Below are 25,517 nucleotides of genomic sequence, written 5' to 3' on the forward strand. Positions count from 1 at the left end.
AAGCAGATCAAAAATCACTAGAGGAATAAAGAATAAAATATTTGAAAACATGATTAACAAATTCACCTAATTAACATTAATAGAATCCTGCATCCAACATCTGCATGAAACACATTGTTTCAAGTGTAAACTGAACATTTACCAAAATTGACCATATGTTGAACTATAAAGCACAAGTCTCAAAAATTTTCAAAGCATTAAAATTATACATAGTGTATTCTCCAGCAACAGTGGAATTAAACTAGAAATAAAAACAAAAAATAACTGGAAAATCCCCAAAGGTTTGTAAATCAGCCAATATATGCCTACTTAACCAATGTGTCAAAATAGCCATCCTAAAGGAAATTTTAAAAATATATTAAACTGGGGCTTCCCTGGTGGCACAGTGGTTGAGAGTCCACCTGCCGATGCAGGGGACGCGGGTTCATGCCCCGGTCCGGGAAGATCCCACATGCCCAGGAGCGGCTGGGCCCGTGAGCCATGGCCGCTGAGTCTGCGTGTCCGGAGCCTGTGCTCCGCAACAGGAGAGGCCACAACAGTGAGACGCCCGCGTACCACAAATATATATATATGTATATATATATATATATATTAAACTGAATGAAAGTAAAAACGTAATGAATCAAATTTTATGGGATGAATTTAGAGCTAAGCTTAGATGGAAATTTAGTAAGTCCTTAAACACATACGTAAGGGAAAAAATATGCCTGATCTAAGTATCAATCTCAAGGAGCTTGGAGAAAAAAAGAGCAAATCAAACAAAAATTAGTAAAGGAGAAAAGAGCACAAGCTGATGGATTTTTTTTTTTAATACATTGAGGAAAATCAAGAGGAGCAAAATTTCTTTGTTTGTTTTTAAGACTAATTAAAATTGATAACCCCTTAGCAATATCAATCAAGAAAAAACAAAAGGAAAGAAAGGCATAAATTACCAGTATCAGGAATGAAAAGATAAACATATGATAGGTTCTATAAGTTTTACAGACTTTAAAAATAATAAGGGAATATTATGAATAATTCTAAGCCAGTAAATTTGAAAATTTTGAATGAAATAGATAAAATGCTTGAAAAGTACAACTTTGTACTCACAAAGATAACTTCAGGCCCATATGGCTTGTTGGTGAATTTTCCTAAGCATTAAAGTAAAACATAATATTAATTTGATTATGTATTTTAAATAGTTTCCTGAGAAAATAAAAAGAAGAAACACATACCAACTAACTTATTCTATGGCTTCTTGATACTAAAACTAGACAAGCAACTTAAAGGAAAGGAAAATTTCAATTACAAAATAGGCCAATAGCTCTTATAAAAGTAGATGTAAAATAATCTATATAAAATATAATCAAATCCAAAAATATAGAAAAGGAAAATGCATTATTTATTCTAGATCTGTATGATTGATCAAACTTTTGAGAATCAATATAGTTCACCACATCATCAGATAAAGGAGAAAAATCATGATTTTCTCAGAATTTGGATAAATGCATTTAATAAAATACAATACCTAAGCATAATTAAAAAAAAAAAACTTTTGGCAAACTAGAAACAGCTGGAAACTTACATAATCTGATAACACATATGTACAAAAAAGCCAACAGCAAATACCTCCCTAATGATGAAATATTAAAAGCATTTCAAGACAAGAATGCTCACCAATTCTATTTATCATTGTAGTAGAGGTCTTTGCTAGACCAATAAAGTAAGAAAAGATAAAAATTAGAATGGAATGGGCTTTCCTGGTGGCGCAGTGGTTGAGAGTCCGCCTGCTGATGTGGGGGACACGGGTTCGTGCCCCCATCCGGGAAGATCCCACATGCCGCGGAGCGGCTAGGCCCATGAGCCACGGCCGCTGAGCCTGCGCGTCTGGAGCCTGTGCTCCACAACGGGAGAGGCCACAACAGTGAGAGGTCCGCGTACCGCAAATAAATAAATAAATAAATAAAAACAAAATTAGAATGGAAAAACATAGAACTACCATTACCTAAAGACAACATTTTTACCTATTAAAAATCTACAGGGCTTCCCTGGTGGCGCAGTGGTTGAAAGTCCGCCTGCCGATGCAGGGGACACGGGTTCACGCCCCGGTCCGGGAAGATCCCACATGCAGCGGAGCGGCTGGGCCCGTGAGCCATGGCCGCTGAGCCTGCGCGTCCGGAGCCTGTGCTCCGCAACGGAAGAGGCCACAACAGTGAGAGGCCTGCGTACCGCAAAGAATAAAAACATGACAAAGCTTCCATGAGCGTTATTGATGCAAAGATAGACAACAGACCAGTAGAATACAGGACAGAAACCAGAAAGAGACTTATATACGGTTGCTTAAGACCGAGTTGCCACCACTATTCAATGAGAAAGGATGGTATAATATTTTTAATAAATAATGTTCACTAAATTGGATATTCATTGTCAAAGTTTTCCCCCTACCTCACGTTATATATAACAACAATCAATTCTAGGTGGGATATAAATCTGAATGTGAACATCTTCATGACTTAGGAGTAAGCAGAGATTTCCTAATCAGGACAAAAATTGTCAACAATAAAATGAAGAATGATAAATTAAACTTCATTAAAATTAAGTACTTCTGTTTTCCAAAAGGTATTAAATATTTTGAGAGATTTTTGAAATGCATGTATCTGACAAAGGACTTGTACCTAGAATATATTTTTACATTCCTATGACTGATATGGAAAAGGTAATCAACTCAGTAGAAAAGAATGGGCAATAGACTTGAACAGATATTTCACCAAAAAAGGATATCAAAGGGCTAATAAGTATTAGAAAAGGTCCTCATTGTGAGTAGTCATCAGAAAATGCAAATTGAAACCACAACAAAATTCTACTACATACCCACTAGTATGACCACAATCTTACAAAATGACAGTATGAAGTGTTGGACCAGATGTGGAATATCTAGAAGTCTTATAAATTTCTGATGATCATATAAATTCACACAAATACTTTAGAAATCCATAGCAGTACTTATTAAAACTGAATATATGTATCTTCTATGACCAAGCAATTCTACTCTTAAGCATATGCCCAACAGAAAGGTATACAGGGCTTCCCTGGTGGCACAGTGGTTGAGAGTCCGCCTGCCGATGCAGGGAACACAGGTTCGTGCCCTGGTCTGGGAAGATCCCACATGCCACGGAGTGGCTAGGCCCGTGAGCCATGGCCACTGAGCCTGAGCGTCCGGAGCCTGTGCTCCACAACGGAAGGGGCCACAACAGTGAGAGGCCCGCGTACCGCAAAAAAAAAAAGGTATACATATATGCTACAAGAGACATGCATGAGAATGTTCATAGCAGTGTTAATAACCCAAAACTAGAAACAACCCAAATGTTAATTACCAGTAATATGTAATAATACATTGCGGCATACTCATGAAATGAAATAATATACAATGAAAATAAACTGTTGCTATATGCCACAGCATGAGTGAATCTTATAAACACAATACTGAGTTAAAGAAGGCATGCACAAAAGAAGACATACTGTATGGTTTCATTAACGTACATTTTAAAGCAGGCAAATCTAATAGAAGGTGTTAAAAGTCAAAATATGTTGTTATTGGGGAGGGGAGTAAATAATGACTATGAAGGGACAAGGAGCTTCTGAGGTGCTGGTAATATTTTGTTTCTATTCTGATATTCATTCTGAGTGGTAATTATATTACTATGTTCACTTTGTAAAATTTCATTGAGCTCTACACTCACAATCTGTGTGAAAATATAAATACATGTATTTATATATTCCCAGTATCTATAATTATCCATGTTTGTTAATATATATAAACAAGTATCCATGTGTACATATGTATAAATATGCTTACCCAAAAAAAAGGATTCCAAAGACGAAATAATAGGCATAGTAAATACTCTCCTAGGAGGTATTTATGCTTTATATGGCCAAATTGATAACCCAGAACGTTGTCAGATACAGTACAATCTAGCCCTGACCCACGACAGACATTGTTAAACAATCGTATTAATCTTTGGCATTGATCTTTGTAGCAGTCAAACAACCTTAAACATGCAGTCCCAGCGGCCACTGCCAACATTGGAAAATGAAGTGAAATCTATTGCCATTCCTGGCCAAAGCATAAAAAGAAATCATTAACACCAGATTCAAGCTCTGTAGTAATATTAGGTTGACAGAAAGATTTGAATTCTAAGACCTTAGTATGCCTCTGATCACTCTGGCACCCATTTCTGCCCCAGAATAAGGCCGGCTTTGCCCTGAAGCTATAGTAAATTTCCAGGCCTGACATTCTGAACTTCAGAGCTCAGGCCCATCATTTTTGTAAAAGGTCCTATTAGAATAACCTTATAAAAATAGTAACCACTAGAGTTAAGTTTTGATTCAGTATATTAGAAAATAAAATCTTTTCTTATAGAAACTAGAAACAGGAGAACTTTTGACATTTGAGAGAGACTCTCAAAGAAAAAAAATATCGACTCTCTTTTAGAGGATCTATTTGCAATGCTCTCTTTGGATTTTCATAGCACACATCTCAGTAGCAAACAGTTCCTGAAAATTCTTATTTGGCTTACTAAACTATCTTTATGTTATAACAATATTATGACGATACATTGGAGATTCACATTTTCTTTTGGAAAATTGTTTCCTTAGACAGCAAAAAAAAAGAAAAATTATAACCGTTTATATATTATGTTAAAAATTTTTCATATTTTTCAGTGCTTCATAAAACAGTTTCTTGAAACAGTGTCTACTTTCTATTACACTTTTGTTTTAATACTTATGAACCCCTTATAAATTGATTACAACATTAATCATTCTCTCTTATAATGATGTGAGGTTGGAAGAGAGCAATTTACCCAACACTTGGAGAAATAAGCCACATCAATTTGCACAAAGTTGTAGGTTTTTGTTGCTTTTGAAACTGAAAAGAAAAGCATATTTTGATTTCTAAGATTCTCATGTGTACCACAAGAAAGTGGAAATCTAATTTTTGATAAAATATTCATGACTATGCTGTCTTCTCTGTACATTAATTGACTTACTGAGGAAAGGATCATGGTCTGGAATATTATGAACGCTCTGAACACTGGCTAATGCTCAAACAATATTTGTTAAAATCTTTTTAAATAGAAAAAATATTTTTAAATTAATACATGGTGACTTGATAGAAGTATCTTTGTCTAAAAACTTAACTAAATGACAGTCACAGAAATTATTTTCTATCTTCTACAGAAAAGAGCAGATCCTCTCTCCCAGTGTATGAAGACGATGCACTTCTCAAATCCTAACAAGTTAATTTCTTATATGAGATAAGAGCTTGAATGTTGTTTCAAATGAAACTCATCCTCAAGGTTACACATGTTATTTGCAGTGCATCTCCTTCTACTATGTGAAATCTCCTAAACAGATATTGAAATCTTTTTACATACAACAGTATTTAATTGCTCTAATAGCCATTTAAGTGCCTGCTTAAGAAGGTCAGAGGGACCTTGAGCGTTTGTACCTAGTCAGATAACAAAAGACCTCTAAGATGGTTAGTGAAAAATCGAAATAAAATAGAGAAATCTCAGTCTGATAGGCAGAGGTTCCGGCTCAGTGTTCTGTGTGAATTAATTCTTTTATCGGGAATGGTTTTACGAGCATTTTCCTTCTATGCATACCAATTCCAGAGAAGTGGCTAAACCATACTGAAAGGCATTAGCGTTGAGCCAACTCAGAGCCATTTATTTATTGAAAAGTTTATCTGTGTATTAAATTCTCAGTGGAGAGGGTTTCATTAGGCCCACAAGACCAGTATAAACAGGGAGCTGCAGAGTTATTTGGAAAATGAATCGAGATCTAACTTCTGGGTCTGTTTTTCGCTCCCATTGCTCATACACCAGGGCTGCCAACGGCACCAAGAGAGAAGCATGTGTTCAAGTTGGAATTTTTTTTTTTTTTCCTGCATTTGAGCAGGCCACAATTTATATCACTCAGGTCTCCTTAAATTAGTCCAAGAGGATTTCATTTTACAGGCCTGCTTGACTGGGATCTTTTTGGCACGATGGGTTCAGCTTTGTATACAACTGAGATTCATATTTTATGTGTGTGTAAAAACCCCAGCCATGAATCTAGCAGCTCAAAACTTCACCTTCATTCTTTACAGCTCAGTTCAGAGCCCAGCACATTTCCATAGACTGAGTCTCAAGGCAGCTCCTGGCTGAGCTGAAAGGACAAAAGCTAAAAATAGATTAAGAAACTCAGGGGCGTAAGAAGAGAAAATGGGACTCTTTCCATTTTTCTTCACATAGCACATCCCAAATTAATATGATGTGGACATAATGTCTCCCATTCACACACTTAAATTGAAATAGCACTTTTGGCCAGACATTGTTTTCTGCTTTTAAGTTAAAAGAAAGCCGTAGAATTGTCAGCAGCTTCTGAAATGCTATCACCCTCATGGACCTTGTTGGCCAGGGTGCAAACTTCAACTCCACTCTCCACTCCTTTTCCCCAGGTACCCTCCAGCTCCTGGTTGCCTCTCTTTTCCTGGTCTTGTGTTTTCTTCTACTCCATTGACCTACAAACCTAAAAAGCTTCCATGCTGACTGATAAAGCAAGGTACAAAATAGAGGTAGGAAGTTTTGCTTTGTTAATATGATGATAATTTTGTAGGAAGTTTTCGGAAACCTGTACCTATGGATATACACAATAATATCCTTTAAAAATGTAAAGCTATTCTATGCTGAATAGAAGCAGCATCTGTGAATGGTACTGTATGAATGCATGTATGTTACAGGTAATAGAACAGAGAACAAAGTGCAGAGGGGTGAAGAGAGCCATGAGAGCTTGGTTTAAATTTTGGTTGTCATCTCTAATCATTTGTTTATTTGAGCTAAGTTGGCTGCCTTCCTTGGCACTATTAATGTCTCTAATGAGCTACAAAGACTATACAGGTCTATAGAATTGTTTATATTTAAACAAAATGAAAGTTGTGGTCCCAATATCACATCACTCTTAAAATAACAGAAATCTTATCCTGAGAATCATGATTCATGAATTTTCTAATGAGTTCCTTCACTATTATAAACCATTGCCTCATATTTAATTTTCATGAACATGTAAACATGTTAAGGTATTACATAATCATGATAGATAGGAACCTATCTTCAAATAATAATTATGGAAATCTATTAATTATCCAGCATCTATATTATGCCTGATACCCCTATGAATAAAGAAGAACAAGACACCCTCTCAGGCCTCAAGGAGCTTTCAATCTATCTGCATAAACTATATATATAGAAATAAGAATAATATCAAGCAAAATAATATGTGGCTAATTGACTAAATGATTGAGGAAAGACAAAATGTGAGATGATAGAGAAAAATCAATGTGTATTAAAATCATTTCTGAAGATAAAAGTGATTATGATTAAAGTGGTCATTAAACAAAAGGTAAAATTTGTTTTAAAAAAAGAAGAAAATATGTTCCTAGAGGAATGGGGAGAAGAGTGATAGCTCTCAGGAAGAATAAGAGCTCAAAAGCCAGAGGAGCATGTTCTAGAAATGGTGACCTCTGGTATATTAAGAAATACATTTGGACTTTTTCCCCAGTTCCTGGCACAAAGCTCCTAAAAAATTACTGGAATTTCCTGAGGGATAGGAGTGTCTTTTGTTAGTTATAAGGAGCCCCTTTTGAGCACACTTGGGTTTAGGTTCATGAAGTGACTTAAAATGGGGCCTCTAGATAGCCTTAGAATGCGGCTGGTCACCAGAAAGATCCAATGATTAGAAGACTGGGACTTTCAGCTGCACCCACCAACCTCTGGAAAGGGGAAAGGGAGGTGGGCTGCAGGTTAAGTTCTGTGAAAACACTTGCATAATGAGATTTGATGAACTTCTGAGTTCATGAATACATCCACATGGCCAGGACATAGAACACCCCAGGGACATAAGCTCTTGCACTTGGGAACTTTCCAGACCTTGCCCTGTGTACCTTTTCATCTAGCTGTTCATCTGTATCCCTTATAATATCCTTGATAATAAAATGGTAAATGTAAATGTTTCCCTGAGCTTTGTGAGCCATCCTAACAAATATCAAAGCTGAGAAGGGGATCATGGGAATCTCTGGTTTATAGCCAGTCCATCAGGAGTGTAAGTGACAACCTGGATTTGCAGTTGGCATCTGAAGTAGGGGCAGTCTTGTGAAACTAAACGTTTTGACTTGTGGGATCTGATGTTCTCACCAGATACACAGTGTGAAAATTGAGTTAAGTTTGTAAGACACTCAGTCAGTGTCCACTGAGAATTAAAAGTATTGCTTGGTGGTTTTGGAAGACAGTCCATGTGTATCTGTCTCTTGGTTGATATCCCTATCTGTGAGCCACAAACCACAATGTTGTACAAACAAGACCTGGAACATGTATCCAGAGATGGGACTGGTACAACTACTGTACGTCTTTTTTCTTATCAAAATGATATATCTAAATACCAATCCTTCTTCCTTCCCTCTTTTATTTTGTTATTTTCCCCTCACTTCTTTCCTTCTTTTCTCCTTTTCATATCCCCTCTTTTCTTCCCTTATTTTATTATTTTCATCCTGGTGAAAGCCAAAGCTTTTATTAAAATGTGTAAGGATGAAAGGAAGTAATAAGTATCATCCTTATTACTATGATAAGTAAGACCAGTACAGCGATGTATTAGTTTGGATAAGTAATACCAGCTACTGTAACAAAGAACCCCACTCTCAGTAATTCAACAAAGTAAGGATTCACTACTTTCTATAGTTACGGTACAATGTAGACTTATGCAGGAGAGACATTTCACTTAGAGATGCAGACTGATGTGTTCTCTGCCATCCCATAAGACCACAGAAGGTCTACAATTGATGAAGGAAGAGACCACAGGGAATATCACACTGACGATCTGGCTGGGGTACCCACCAGAGTCACAGAGCCCTAGTAGACTGTGATCTTCTTCAGCAAGCCATAATAAGAGAGAAACACACGATAACAACATTGCACAGATGTTCAAAACACCCATCTTTCAGCCACAGAAAGCAGACCCCTTCGGCTAAGTAAAAGCTCCCACCCTCAGGGCCCCAGGACTTTGTGGAATGCTCCTCTCAGAGAGAGCAACCTGCAGCAGATGGAAGCAGTAAGGGAGAGATGGTTTAGGGGAAAGAGGTCAGGCAGTACTGACAGAGAAAACAAATACCCAAGGCATCAAATAACAAGGTTGCATAATATAATGAAAGATCAGATCAAAGTTTGAGTTCTTGCTCTGAGAGCTTCTTGCTATATGAATTTGGGCATCTATCTTAGAGGATTACTGTAAAGTTTAATGAGTTAATGTATAGAAAAGTTTCAATGTAGTGCTCAACATATAGCAAGTGCTTGGTAAATGTCAGCTAATCGTAATGGTTGCCACCATGGTAGAAGAAGTAGTGACAGTCGTGGTGGTAGTGATATGGGTTGGGTTGGAATTATATTGATTTATGAGATTGATTCCATGTGAGAACTATTGTGGTAGAAATATGCACCAGCACCAACTGGCCAGAAAGAGACTCTTGGTTAAGAAAAGTGATTGTCTCGAGCTTTTAGGCTACAGTAAGGAACAAATACACATTCACCTTTTAAGTTTTCTGAGGACTTATGACTGAGGGTGGGAATCAAGGAAGGTATATTTTAGGGCCTGATGCTTCATCCCTCCTGCAATACAGCCAGCAGAAAAAACAATCAGGAGGACAATCCCACTCAAGGAATATATTAGAAACACAGCACTGAGCTGTTTGGAAGCATGCAAGAAAAGAAGAATTAAAAATAATAATTTGGGAGAGAGGAGGAAAGTCTCATATTTGATTCCATTACTCATCTCCTTCCAGTTCTCCCATTTTCTAGCTCAGATTCATCGAGCTTACATGGATCATGCCTTTCATTTACCTGTAACATTTCCCACAACTCCACAGTTTATAGGGCCATGGATTAGTCGCCATTCTTTTCAAGCACCCTGAATACCATCTTTCTTGCCTTATGCTTCAAGAATTTCTTTCGAGTAAATCAGGGTCAGACCATCTGATCTGCTCAAGCCAAGCCCAGGGTCCATCTTTACAAAACAGCGCTGTTCCTAACAAGAAAAAGAAACAGCGAAGTGATATAACTTTTTATATGTTTATATAGACATAAATAAAACATGTCCTTCCTCAAGATAAAGTAATCTCCGCTTAGCTATCCTTTTTCATTCTGCATTTGAGGTGTTTTCAAAGCCTCCTTTAATGTTGTGCTCTCTTTGAGCCAATCACTCCAAGCCTTGGAGCACCTCTGCCAGTTCTAAGCACTCAGTTTCCCTTGGCCTTTCTGCCATTTCCTTTTATCTCTTTCTTTGAAGAGCTGCTCCCTAATTACTGTTTTAACTTTTGGTGAGATTTTATTTCTTTCCTTCCCTTTCATCCTACGAAGTAGGCAGATTTTAGTTTTGTGACCCATATACTCAATTGTTTCTACATCCTCTCACCTTGTCTTTCTTCTTGTAATGTCCCAAGAAGCTAGAAAGGAATGGAGAAATACTGATGCCTTGAGAGTTCATAGAATTTGTAATGGAGAAAGTTACAACTGTTACAACCTAAATATTTGTTCAAATTCCGTACAGAAGTCTTCACTGACCATACAAGCATTGTTCTTTATCTTGTCAATTAAATAAAATTAGACTGTGTCGACATTTTTTAAAACTGTAAAAGAAATAATCATCTGGATTTCTGTTTTCCTGTCAAACTGAAGAGCTCAAAGCACTTTGTAAAAAATTATATTAAAGCACAGTTTTCAGCTTGTAGGCAAACATTTTAATGCAGTGATAGCCACATTTAAGAATATGAAGCTACAGTCAAGTGAAATGACAATTATATACACTCATTAAAAAGTGTACCATTAAATGAAAAATGTGAGTAACTGGCTTACATTTTGGTTGAATAATAAACCAAATTAACAAGGGATCAAGCTAAGTGGAACTAAAGTGAGAGGAGTTGTTATTTAAAGGCTGCCTGGCATTCCTAGACAATGTAAGACAGAAAATCACCTCAAAGCAAATCGTATTGTCCTGTGTCATGTATGAATATCCCCCTTCATTATGCAGATGTAAGTTAATTTTGCGATCACTGCTGTGCTGAATGGTGAAAAGGAACCATTTGTACCTTGAAAAACACTGCCTTTGGATCAGAGTCCCTCTCTGGGAAGAAGGTGATTATGTTTTATGTAGGGATTAGGGAGCCAAGTGGAAGGGAAAAACTAGAGATCCTGGCCACTTTCATTCTGAATGTCAATATTATTAGACGTTTTCTGATGAATTGAGATAGTTTTGCCCAAGATGCTTTGGAGTTAGAGCAGATTAGGGTGACCAAGTTAAGTCTAGCGTGGCAGAGAGGGAGCAGGGGAGGATCTGGCACGTGATCCAGGCCCAGCACTATGGTGCAGGCTGTTGTAAAAGGAGGACTGTTCTGGCACGTGTGGCTTTTGCCCAAGCCAGCTTCTAAGCCAGCCACCCTGACATGGAGAACAATGCTTTGAGAACAATGTCTTAGTATGAGCCTATAACCTAAGGAGTACCTTAGCCAAGAGGCTGGACTCATATCTCCCTCTCTTGAAGATGCCATGTTGTCTGCAAGAGTAGTCATCATAGCAGCTTGCCTCACATTCAATTATGAGGCGCTAGTTTCAAAAGTTACTCTGTGGCGGCAGCAAAGGCAATGGAAGTTAAAACTGGGGGATCTGGGGATAAGATCAGATTTGCCAATTCCTGTCACTGACCTCGTCACTGAAATAGGGGAAGCTACATACTTGATGACAGGACATCCAAAAGGACTCACCCCTGTGCATTATAAACACCATCTTCACTGATTACATCTCAACCCCTCTGGCCACGTCCATTACAAAAAAGGCACTGAATGTGCCCTCTCTGAATCAGTGCCAGGAGAGTTTCCTGAATCACCTACAAAACACTGCCATGCTGATGGAGACTATGCAGATCCTGTCCATGTTTGAAATCTAGTCCAGGAGTTCCCACATCTGATCTGTGGTGGGTTGATAAAAATCTGCAATGAAATTTCCACCTGTTTGCCTGAGAGGAAAAAAAGACAATATAGTAATTTTTCAGACAGATTATATTATACCAGATAGTTTATATCTTTCCTGATAATTTTGATGTTAAAATAGTGTTTGTTTTATGCAAAGATGGTGAAAGAATCAGACAATTTTGTTTATAATGGCATTATTTTGCAAATAAGAAATTATCAACTACTGTTGACTGCTGCTAGTTCCCTCTCTTTCTCTCTCCCCTAACTTGTTAGATGTAAAAAAATGGAAACAATGATGTAGCACACATGCCTAAAGGGTGTTTCAATTTTTGCTCCTCACGCCCCAAATGAATCCTTTTTCCCCCAAATTTATTATCTTTCCTGAGATATGTGGGAGGTCCCAAGAAACTGAATCAGCAAAGCCAATCCAATTAACAGAACATTACCTAAGTTTTTATTATGGATGATGTATCCTTGTTATTGTAAAATTGCCCCCATGTTACTAACCTTATGAAACTACTTAGTGAAAGACAGAGGAAATAGTTTCATACTAGAAAATAGAGCTAGCAGGAGATTCGTTCAAGATGGTGCAGTAGAAGGATGTGCGCTCACTCCCTCTTGTGAGAGCACCAGAATCACAACTAACTGCTGAACAATCATCAATAGGAAGACACTGGAACTCACCAAAAAAGATACCCCACATCCAAAGAAAGAGAAGCCACAGTGAGATGGTAGGAGGGGCATAAGCACAATAAAATCAAATCCCATAACTGCTGGGTGGGTGACTCACAAAGGGGAGAACAATTATACCACAGAAGTCCACTGACTGGAGTGAAGGTTCTGAGCCCCACGTCAGGCTTCCCAACCTGGGGGTCCAGCAACTGGAGGAGGAATTCCTAGAGAATCAAACTTTGAAGACTAGCGGGATTTCATTGCAGGAATTCAACAGGACTGGGGGAAACAGAAACTCCACTCTTGGAGGGCACACACAAAGAAGTGTGTGCATCAGGACCCAGGGGAAGGAGCAGTGACCCCATAGGAGACTGAACCAGACGTACCTGCTACTGTTGGAGGGTATCCTGCAGAGGCAGGGGGTGGCTGTGGTTCACCATGAGGACAAGGACACTGGCAGCAGAAGTTCTTGGAAGTACTTCTTGGCGTGAGCCCTCCCAAGTCCACCATTAGCCCCAACAAAGAGCCGGGTACACTCTAGTGTTGGGTCACCTCAGGACAAACAGCCAACAGGGAGGGAACCCAGCCCCACCCATCAGGAGAAAAGCAGATTGAAGTTTTACTGAGCTCTGCCTATGAGGGCAACACCCAGTTCTACCCACCAGCAGTCCCTCCCATCAGGAAACTTACACAATCCTCTAGATGGCCTCATCCACCAGAGGGCAGACAGCAGAAGCAAGAAGAACTACAACCCGCAGCCTGTAGAACAAAAACCACATTCACAGAAAGATAGACAAGATGAAAAGGCAGAGGGCTATGTACCAGATGAAGGAACAAGATAAAGCACCACAAAAACAACTAAATGAAGTGGAGATAGGAAAACTTCCAGAAAAAGAATTCAGAATAATGATAATGAAGATGATCCAGGACCTCGGGTAAAAGAATGGAGGCAAAGATCGAGAAGATGCAAGAAATGTTTAACAAAGACCTAGAAGAATTAAAGAACAAACAAACATAGATGAACAATACAATAACTGAAATGAAAATGCACTGGAAGGAATCAATAGCAGAATAATTGAGACAGAAGAAAGGATAAGTGACCTGGAAGACAGAATGGTGGAATTCACCTCCGCAGAACAGAATAAAGAAAAAAGAATGAAAAGAAATGAAGACAGCCTAAGAGACATCTGGGACAAAATTAAATGCAAAAACATTCACATTATAGGGGTCCCAGAAGGAGAAGAGAGAGAGAAAGGACCCAAGAAAATATTTGAAGAGATTATAGACGAGAACTTCCCTAACATGGGAAAGGAAATACAACCCAAGTCCAGGAAGCTCAGAGAGTCCCAGGCAGGATAAACCCAAGGACAAACATGCCAAGACACATAGTAATCAAACTGACAAAAATTAAAGACAAAGAAAAATTATTGAAAGCAACAAGGAAAAAATGACAAATAATATACAAGGGGACTCCCATAAGGTTAACAGCTGATTTCTCAGCAGAATCTCTATAAGCCAGAAGGGAGTGGCCTGATATATGCAAAATGATGACAGAAGAACCTACAATCATGATTACTCTACCCAGCAAGGATCTCATTGAGATTCGATGGAGAAATCAAAAGCTTTACAGACAAGCAAAAGCTAAGAGAATTCAGCACCACCAAACCAGCTCTACAACAAATGCAAAAGGAACTTTCTAAGTGGGAAACACAAGAGAAGAAAAGGACCTACAAAAACAAACCCAAAACAATTAAGAAAATGGTCATAGGAACATACATTCCGATAATTACCTTAAACATGAATGGATTCAATGCTCCAACCAAAAGACACAGGCTCGCTGAAAGGATACAAAAACAAGACCCATCTATATGCTGTCTACAAGAGACCCACTTCAGACCTAGGGACACATACAGACAGAAAGTGAGGGGATGGAAAAAGGTATTCAATGCAAATGGAAATCAAAAGAAAGCTGGAGTAGCAAAACTCATATCAGATAGAATAGACTTTAAAATAAAGAATGTTACAAGAGACAAGAAAGGACACTACATAATGATCAAGGGATCAATCCAAGAAGAAGATATAACAATTATAAATATATATTCACGCAACATAGGAGCACCTCAATACATAAGGCAACTGCTAACAGCTCTAAAAGAGGAAATCAACAATAACACAATAATAGTGGGGGATTTTAACACCTCACTTACACCAATGGACAGATCATCCAAACAGAAAATTAATAAGGAAACACAAGCTTTAGATGACACAACAGACCAGATTTATTTAATTCATATTTATAGGACATTCCATCCAAAAACAGCAGATTACACTTTCTCCTCAAGTGCACATGGAAGATCTATCTATTCTCCAGGATAGATCACATCTTGGGTCACAAATCAAGTCTCAGTAAATTTAAGATAATTGAAATCATATCAAGCATCTTGTCTGCCCAAAAAGCTATGAGATTAGAAATCAGTTACAGAGGAAAAACCATAAAAAACACAAACACATGGAGGCTGAACAATACGTTACTGAATAACCAAGAGATCACTGAAGAAATCAAAGAGGAAATCAAAAAATACCTAGAGAACAAATTACAACAAAAACACAATGATCCAAAACCTATGGGATGCAGCAAAAGCAGTTCTAAGGGGGAAGCTTATAGCAAAACAAGCCTACCTCAAGAAACAAGAAAAATCTCAAATAAACAATCTAACCTTACACCTAAAGAAATTAGAGATAGAAGAACAAACAAAACCCAAAGTTAGTAGGAGGAAAGAAATCATAAAGATCAGAGCAGAAATAAATGAAATAGAAACAAAGAAAACAATAGCAAAGATCAATAAAACTAAAAGCTGGTTTTTTGAGAAGATAAACAAAATTGATAAACCATTAGCCAGACTCATCAAGAAAAAGAGGGAGACAACTCAATTCAATAAAATTAAAAATGAAAAAGGAGAAGGTACAACAGACACTGCAGAAATACAAAGTATCCTAAGAGACTAGTACAAAAAACTCTATGCCAAAAAATGGACAACCTGGAAGAAATGAACAAATCCTTAGAAAGGTATAACCTTGCAAGACTGAACCAGGAAGAAATAGAAAATATGAACAGACCAATCACAAATAATGAAATTGAAACTGTGATTACAAATGTTCCAACATGCAAAAGTCCAGGACCAGATGGCTTCACAGGTGAATTCTATCAAATATTTAGAGAAGAGCTAACCCCCATCCTTCTCAAACTCTTCCAAAAAATTGCAGAGGAAGGAATACTCCCAAACTCATTCTGTGAGGCCACCATCACCCTGATACCAAAACCAGACAAAGATACTACCAAAAAAGAAAATTACAGACCAATATCACTCATGAATATAGAAGCAGAAATCCTCAACAAAATACTAGCAAATGGAATCCAACAACACATTAAAAAGATCATACACCATGACCAAGTGGGATTTATCCCAGGGGTGCAAGGATTCTTCAATATATGCAAGTCAATCAATGTGATACATCATATTAACAAACTGAAGAAGAAAAATCATAGGATCATCTCAATAGAGGCAGAAAAACTTTTAACAAAATTCAACACCCATTTATGATAAAAACTCTCCAGAAAGTGGGCATAGAGGGAACTTACCTTAACATGATAAAGGCCGTATATGACAAACCCACAGCAAACATCATTCTCAATGGTGAAAAACTGAAAGCATTTCCTCTAAGATCAGGAACAAGACAAGGATGTCCACTCTCACCAGTATTATTCAACATAGTTTTGGAAGTCCTAGCCACAGCAATCCGAGAAGAAAAAGAAATAAAAGGAATACAAATTGGAAAAGAAGAAGTAAAACTGTCACTGCTTGCAGATGACATGATACTATACATAGAGAATCCTAAAGATGCCACCAGAAAACTACTAGAGCTAATCAATGAATTTGGTAAAGTTGCAGGATACAAAATTAATTCACAGAAATGTGTTGCATTCCTACACACTAAGGATGAAAAATCTGAAAGTGAAATTAAGGAAACCCTTTCATTTACCACTGCCACAAAAAGAATAAAATACCTAGGAATAAACCTACCCAGGGAGACAAAAGACCTGTATACAGAAAACTATAAGACAGTGATAAAAGAAATTAAGGATGATACAAACAGATGGAGAGATATACCATGTTCTTGGATTGAAAGAATTAATACTGTGAAAATGACTATGCTACCCAAAGCAATCTACAGATTCAATGCAATCCCTATCAAATTACCAATGGAATCTTTTACAGAACTAGAACAAAAAATCTTAAAATTTGTATGGAGACACAAAAGACCCTGAATAGCCAAAGCAGCCTTGAGGGAAAAAAATGGAGCTGGAGGAATCAGACTCCCTGACTTCAGACTATAGTACAAAGCTCCAGTAATCAAGACAACATGGTACCTGCACCAAAACGGAAATATACATCAATGGAACAGGATAGAAAGCGCAAAGATAAACCTATGGTCAACTAATCTATGACAAAGGAGGCAAGGATATAAATGGAGAAAAGAAAGTCTCTTCAATAACGGTGTTAGGAAAACTGGACAGCTACATGTAAAATAATGAAATTAGAACACTCCCTAACACCATACACAAAAATAAACTCAAAATGAATTAGAGTCCTAAATATAAGACCGGGCACTATAAAACTCTTAGAGGAAAACATAGGAAGAACACTCTGACATAAATCACAGCGAGATCTTTTTTGATCCACCTCCTAGAGTAATGGAAATAAAAACAAAAATAAGCAAATGGGACCTAATGAAACTTAAAAGCTTTTGCACAGCAAAGGAAATGACAAACAAGATGAAAAGACAACCCTTAGAATGGGAGAAGATATTTGCAAACGAATCAATGGACAAGGGATTAATCTCCAAAATATATAAACAGCTCATGCAGCTCAATATTAAAAAAAACAAACAACCCAATCCAAAAAATGGGCAGAAGACCTAAATAGACATTTCTACAAAGAAGACATACAGATGGCCAAGAAGCACATGAAAAGATGCTCAACATCACTAAATTTTAGAGAAATGCAAATTAAAACTACAATGAGGTATCACCTCACACCAGTTAGAATGGGCATCATCAGAACATCTACAAACAGCAAATGCTAGAGAGGGTGTGGAGAAAAGGGAACCCTCTTGCACTGTTGGTGGGAATGTAAATTGATACAGCCACTATGGAGAACAGTATGGATGTTCCTTAAAAGAACTAAAAATAGAATTACCATATGATCCAGCAATCCCACTACTTTGCATATACCCAGAGAAAACCATAATTCAAAAAGACACATGCACCCCAATGTTCATTTCAGCTCTATTTACAATAGCCAGGTCAGGGAAGCAACCTAAATGCCCATCAACAGATGAATGGATAAAGGAAATGTGGTACATATATACAATGGAATATTATTGAGCCATAAAAAGGAACAAAATTGGGTCATTTGTAGAGACGTGGATGGATCTAGAGACTGTCATACAGAGTGCAGTAAGTCAGAAAGAGAAAAACAAATATCGTATATTACCACATATATGTGGAACCTAGAAAAATGGTGCAGATGTACCAGTTTGCAGGGCAGAAATTGAGACACAGATGTAGAGATCAAACGTATGGACACCAACGGAGGAAAGTGGAGGGGTGGTGGTGGTTGTGTGATGAATTGGGATATTGGAATTGATATATATACACCAATATGTATAAAAGGGATAACTAATAAGAACCTGCTCTATAAAAAACTAGATAAAATCCTAAAAAAGTTAATAGAGCTGGCAGGGCCTGGTGTTCAGCTGGTGTATAGGACACCTCTATTATAGGACACTATGCCAAATTATAATTGTATGTTTACATAACTATTTTACCTACAAACTATAAGCTTATTGAACATCCCGTTTTCCCCTGATTTGCTTTTCTGTTTCTATCACTTAACAAAATGCTTTTCACACAGTAGGCCAATAAATATTTGCTGACTAGGTCAATAAGTATTGGTTTTCTGTTAGATAATAAAATGTTTCAAACAATTGATACATTGAAAGGAAAAGAAAAGAAAAATAATGAGAAAATATTTATAATAAATGTGATTATTTACTTGACTTTTTTTTTCTTTTCAGATCCAACTTAACCAAGAACCTATCTTTGAATATCTTAGCTTTAGTTATTACGATTGCTGAGATGTAAATATACAAATAGAGAGGCTTAGTTTCTATTGATAAGGGCTTGGAGAACTGTAGCCTATGGACCAGACCCAACCTGTCATCTGTTTTGTAAATAAAGTTTTATTGGAACACAGACACGCCCATAATTATGTATTATCTGTGGCTACTTTCACACTACAATGCCAGAATTGAGTAGTTGTTATAGATAACTATGGCCAGGCCTACAAAGTCAAATTTATTACCTGGTCCTCTGCAGAAAAAGTTTTCTGATCAAAAGTTGCTATAGATCATCACTTTCTAATATATTCTAAGATTAATTAAATGCCAAATTTGATTATATGTCCCATAACTAAAATGAATTTATTATTCTTGTGATTGTTCCCTTATCAAATTTTTAAAAGAACCACCCACTTGACTGGTCAATAAAATGTCACAACATGACATTCCCCATCCTAAAGCACTCATGCCCAAGCTTGTGCATCCTACTGGCAGGTGTATGCCACTTTTTCCAGGAGTCATCTCCTAAGCACATTCAAAGCTCACATTTTTATCTTTCTACTTCCCATAGAATTTGACCCAAGCTGAGGAGAACTAACTGCATTTGGAGAAAAGTAGGCCTTTCCATGATAAGTTTATAAGATTATTTGGTACCACTCTGAGCAATTAAGACATCAGAATCTATAATAGTGCCAATAATAATAGCTGCCATTTATTGAAGGTTTATTATGCCAATCACTATGCAACTTTCTTTCTCTTTGCTTCATGTCATTTTGTTCTCTTATCCATTCTATATGAAACACATCTTCCTGGTTCCCTTTTATTGTTAAGTAAACCTCAACCAGTGAGGATACTGAGACTTTAATAAATTTCCCAAAGTCATACAGTTAATAAAAGGTAGGATTGGAGTTTGAAACTAGGCAGATAGATTGCAAATCCTACATTCTTCACTGCTCTAGCATAATACTTCAATTCTACTACATTATGGTGTGGTAATTTACTTCAACTCCCTGTTAATTTTTTTTTTCCACCAAGTCTTTCAATATGCCTCAGGTTTTGTGCTAACACTTTTTCATCTTTTCTCAGCACGGTCTTGCTGAAGCATACCTGCCTTCTGCAAATGAATTTGTGAGGAATTTGGGAGCAAATACGGTTTTCTCAATCCCCAGGGAATGACCTCTCATATCCAAACTCCACAGTGGGCCTGTGAGCTGGAAACCAGGTTAACAGCTTAAACCTGTTAAGTTGTGGAAGCCCTTGTATGACACAAGCATCAACCAGGACATGCTTCAGTTGAGCTTGCCCCAAACTTCCCAGATTAAATGTTATCTCAGGAGATTACCTATGAAATCACATTTGGCACCTTTCTTCCTATTGTTCCCACTAAGGACCCCGAAGCACAAATTATCATCCTATGCTTTGGTGTCTTGCTGAGGGAATCAGGGCTTTTTAAAAACCTTAAGCTTGTTCACAGGAGATATAGAGTGGCTCCAGATCTTCTATATGTTGGACCTGTGTCTCGTGGCTTAGGGCACCTACATATCCTAAATAACTGGACTTGCCTCTATCTCAGTCAGCGCAGGCTGCGATAACAAATATCCATAGACTAAGTGGCTTAAGCAACAGACATTTATTTCTCACAGTTCTGAAAGCTAGGAAGTCCAAGATCAAGGTGCTGGCAGATTTAGTTTCTGGTGAAACTCTTTCTGGCTTATAGATAGCCACCTTCTCTCTACATCCTAACATGGTGGAGAGAGACAGAGCTCTGGTCTCTCTTCCTTTTCTTGTAAGTACACTAATCCCACGATGGGGGCCTCATCCTCATGACTTCATTTAAACCTAATTATCTCTCAAACGCCCCATGCCCAAATACCATCATATTTGCATTTAGGGCTTCAACATATGGATTTTGGGGAACACCAACATTCAGTCCATTCAGTTTTCACTAACACTTCCCAGGTTGCAGCGCCCTTTGGTAAGGTCTATGTGAATTATATAAATGACATCATGCTTTCTCAAAAAGTCATTCTGGTCATTATGGACAACTGACTAAGGTAATGCCTGACTTTCTCTGCCAGAATCCTCTATAATTCTAGAGATAACTATACAGTATCTCCAGGCCATCTTTCAGTCAGAGTGTAAGGAGACTGTATCATATTTGACTGGGAGCCACAGTTGATTTCCCAGTTTTAGGAAGTACATTCCTCTGTTTATATAGAGTCTGGTGACAGTACAGTGTCCTCATACCAACAAGCAGATCAAGATAATAATTAGACCCTAGAACAATACCCATCAGGTTATATGTACTTGCTTCAATTAGTTCCTCCATGATTCTGCTATAACAACATAATATAATCTCTCCATCTAGAGTGTGACAGTCCCAATAATTTTATTGATTCTATCCTTGGAACTCTGCACTCAGACAGTAGTTACATGTTCCAGCCAAGACTTTTGCCACAAGTTACCGTTAACAAACTGCCTGCCTAACCTCTATTTCCACCTGCTGACTCATGAGCTACCACCTGGGGAAAATGCTGTCTTGTGTGGATTATTGTACTAGTGTTATGGTGTTTGTATATCACCTTCATATTTCACCCTAGAATGTAGGCTTTGTAATTAATCTGGAAATACAGTTCACAACCTAGGACAGTGTTAGTTAGTAGACAGCTGCTGTCAGCAAAATTGGTCAAAGCATTAGTAAATCAATAAACTGTATCATGATAATAAAATTACTGAGACCTGAAGGTAAAAATTATAGAGATTCAAATCTAAACTTTAAGGGAAGGAATAATTTTCTCACAATTAAAACTACTGAAAAATGTAATCAGCTGTCCCATGAAGTAGGATTTCCATTGTACCAAGAGCAAGTAGATATTGTATGTCATAAAGCAAGTTTCAGCTTTGGGTGTGCAGGGCTCACTCTCTGGAGTGGGAGCCCCAGAAGGTGTCAAGCCCTAAGGATATTGGGATATCCTTCATGGGTATCCACTGAGGTTATCCATGGACGTGAGTTAATAAGAAAGAGTCCTATGTATATACTAGAGAGCTCACATGCTATGCTGAAACAGGTAGAGAAGGAAAAAATCACAAGATGAAAGAAAACCCAATGAGTAGGAGCCCAGGGAAGTAGTTGTATCAATGTTCCTAAGTTTGAAATGAGGCTGAAACTCACAGAACCCCAGGAGGTCAAAGTGACAAGTGGGACAGAAACTAGGCAGAGATACAGTGGGTTGTGAATGAAGAGTTGTAGGCTTGGTCAAGAATAGAATTTTGGAAGAGCTGGCGTTTGAGTGTTGTGGGTCTTCCCATATGATTTTGTACAGTTGATCCTCATTATTCATGGATTTCAAGTATGTAAGTTCACCTATTCATTAAAATGCATCTGTAATCCCCAAACCGATATACATAGTGCTTTTGCAGTTATTCACAGATATCCTCAGAGTTGTGAGAAATCTGAGCTGCCCAATGTGCCCTTTCCTGACTGAGCTTGAACAAGGCTATGCTGTGCCTTCTTGTTTCAGCTCTCATAATGTAAGCAAGTGTCCTTTGGGGGTCTATTTAATGCCACATTCTCCCCATTTTTTGTGCTTTTTTGGATAATTTTACTGTTTAAATCGTCCCTCAAGCATAATACTAAGGTGCTGTCTAGTGTGCTGAGTGCAAGAAGGCAATGATGCACCTGACCAACAAAATGTAAGCGTCAGATCAGCTTCACTCAGGCATGGTTATATGTTGACGGCTGTGAGGTCAATGTTAGTGAGTCAACCACATGTATATGGTGTTTTTAAACAGAAATACAGGTTAGGTATGGATAAGTTAATGAAAATATTGTGAACAGAGGCTTGCAGGAAACAACGCTGTATTTTCCACTAGGAATAATGGTTTAGTATTTGCTAATTAAATGTTTGTGGTGATTTTATAGAACATAACTACTACAAATAATAAGAATTGACTGTAGAACCCTGTATTGTAAACCATGAACAGTTTAGATGCCTTGAAACCTCAGGGTCCCAGTAAATGCAGAAAGAAATAAAAGCTGAAGTATGCAATTATGGTGAAGCAGGAAATTATTTTTATGCTGATCAGGTAGAATTTGAGTGCTGAAAATTGTCCCTCCTTCGCAGCTACTCCCGTCTGAAACAATATAAAAAATGCAGTGAGCCTATGACTGTTTCTCTGACCTGGCAGAATCCTCACTCTGTACAGTCTGCTGAAACCTCTGAAATCTGGGACACAAGTCTTGAGGAAAAAGAAAAGCATGGTTGGAGGGCACAAGGGAGCATGTCCACTTATAGCATCTGTGGGAACTCTTCACATTGTTTATTAACTGAAGTTAACGTTGCCTCAATCAAGACCAGATGTCATTCTCCCAAACTTGAGGTAGGCCTGGCTTAGTTCTCCTTCCCAGATAGAAAAACCTTCCATCTAAGATTCCACTTACTTATAACATACATTCATTATGTTCGAAGTGTTTTGTTATGAGAAAGGGCAGATATTGAGAAGAGCAAAGCTTAGTCTTCACCACTAAAATAGTGAAGCACAACTATAATACCAGAGCATTAATAGAGGGGTTTTAATCATGCCCAGGATTTGTTTTCATCAGGTGTGGTAAGACACACAGACACAAAAATCATGGTCATAAGAAAGAACATTTTACTATACTCCTAGTCCCCTAGAAACAAGAGTCATGGCAGAACATGTTATTCAAGGCAACACTGGGAAGCACCAAGGCAAGATGAGCAGGCATAGAGAAGGGAACTGCTGGCAGGAGCCTTGATTGTGCTTCCCTAGGAAAGGAACCATGAGGCAAGGTAAGCAGGTGTAGGACAGGATAGTTTGAAAAATTCCAGTGGGTTCTGATCTCTAGAGGTGGTCCCTAGTTATTCAGTACCTGGCCTTGGGATGATTAAGGCAGGGGCATAGACTTTCTGAGGGGACATGGGGTTAGAATTGTTTGGTCTGCATATCAATGCCATGTTTGCAGGTAAGCCTTTACTGTCTCTAAGAATTAGATAACCCTGGGAGGGGCAGTCCCTCTTTGGGTCATCAGAGGTCAGAAGCCTCTGATGTCAGAGCATCAAGAAAACAGAAAATAAGAAAATAGAGCTAATACAGGTAGCAGTGTGCAAAATGTTGGCTGGGTCTAGAAACACCCGCTCTCCTGTGCATCCTTGGAATCTGGATTGTAGTGTGGAACTTTAAATCCTGTCCTGGGGCTGTGCATGGGATTCTCACCTGCTGTTGGGGACCACTTCATTTCCCAGGAGAAACTTGGGCCACAGCAGGTCACATCCTTCAGAGAACAAAGGCAGACTGAGTTCTGAGAAGAGATTTAGTGGGATTTCAGGACAAGCAAAGGGCCAAGGAGGAGTCAAGAATCATAATCGATTGTGACAACTCCAGTCCAGTTCCAAGAAGGCATTCGTACCCAAGAAGGCATCCATCTGAGAGAGTGGAAGACAGTCCACTCACCCCTGTCTCTGCAAGCCTGTGACACTCTCGCGTACCACTCAAACCAGCCAGTTAAGAAAGTAGAAGACATCTCAGTGTTCTTTGCAGCAACCACCCAGGCCTTTCTTATTTGCATTCCGTCTGCTCTTGCTCTGAACCTGCGTCTGTCATACTGTAGGCTCCTGGCTCTACATGATAACCTGGGTTCTGCCTTTGCCCTTGGTCCCTGGTGTCTGTACCTGACATTTGATTTCCACTTTCTCTAAAGGGCTTCAGCTTTGGCTGGCCCCCTGGCTCTTCACATTTTTCTCATAGTTCCCCTCCCTTCCTCACCATCTGTTTGGCTGCATCATATCTCTACAGCTCCACTCACCCTACATCACCCAATCACTGAGGAGAGAAGTGGGCATGTCAGGGTGAGATCTCAAGACTTTCAAGTAGAGGCAGAGCCCAGGTATCCAGAGAAATCCATCCAATATGACTTGAGGAAGAGTAGGATCCAGCCCAGCCTGGGAGACAACATTGTCAGTGCCCAGCTGTCCACCTGGAATAGAGCAAAGGTCTTCTCAACCAGGAATGAGAGGTACCAAGTAGAAAAGCTCCAGGTGTTCTGCTAACCTAAACCAGAGATGGATAGATTGTCAGATGAGAGTCCTATAAAGGATGGACTCCAGCAGCTGTTTTTCAGAACTGCCATGGGAGAGCAACAGAGTAAGTTCATCCTCCTCCAAAGGCCCACAGATGGAACACTGCCAAACACAATGATAACAGTCGATATTTCTTGAATATTTGTTATGTATTTCAAAATTTCAAAGGTTTTCAAAATTTTTTCAGATGAAAAGAGGGACAGATTAAAGAAGTTGTGATTTGTCCAGGCTGCCACATATATAGAGTGGCTACGGCCCATTTGAGAGTGAAAGGGGGAGTTAGAATAATTATTCTGGTACAGTAGACAACCTGGAATTGTCCAGGTCAAACCAGGAATACGATCACCCCTGTTTATAAAATAAGTACTGGAGCTGATTCAAACCCAGGCAATCTCTCCTAAACTCCCTTGCTCACTGAGGAAGGAATGTTAACATCATGCCCAGCTAGACCCATTGATCCTGGGACAGGGTGCCTGGCAGCCTTTAGAGGAGGTTGAGTGTTACTCTATGATGAGATCTGAACCAAGCAGAGACAG

The sequence above is a fragment of the Aethalodelphis obliquidens genome, unplaced genomic scaffold (assembly GCF_003676395.1).
Source record: "Aethalodelphis obliquidens isolate GAN/ISIS:26980383/991018 unplaced genomic scaffold, ASM367639v1 scaffold109, whole genome shotgun sequence".
Lineage (NCBI taxonomy): Eukaryota > Metazoa > Chordata > Mammalia > Artiodactyla > Delphinidae > Aethalodelphis > Aethalodelphis obliquidens.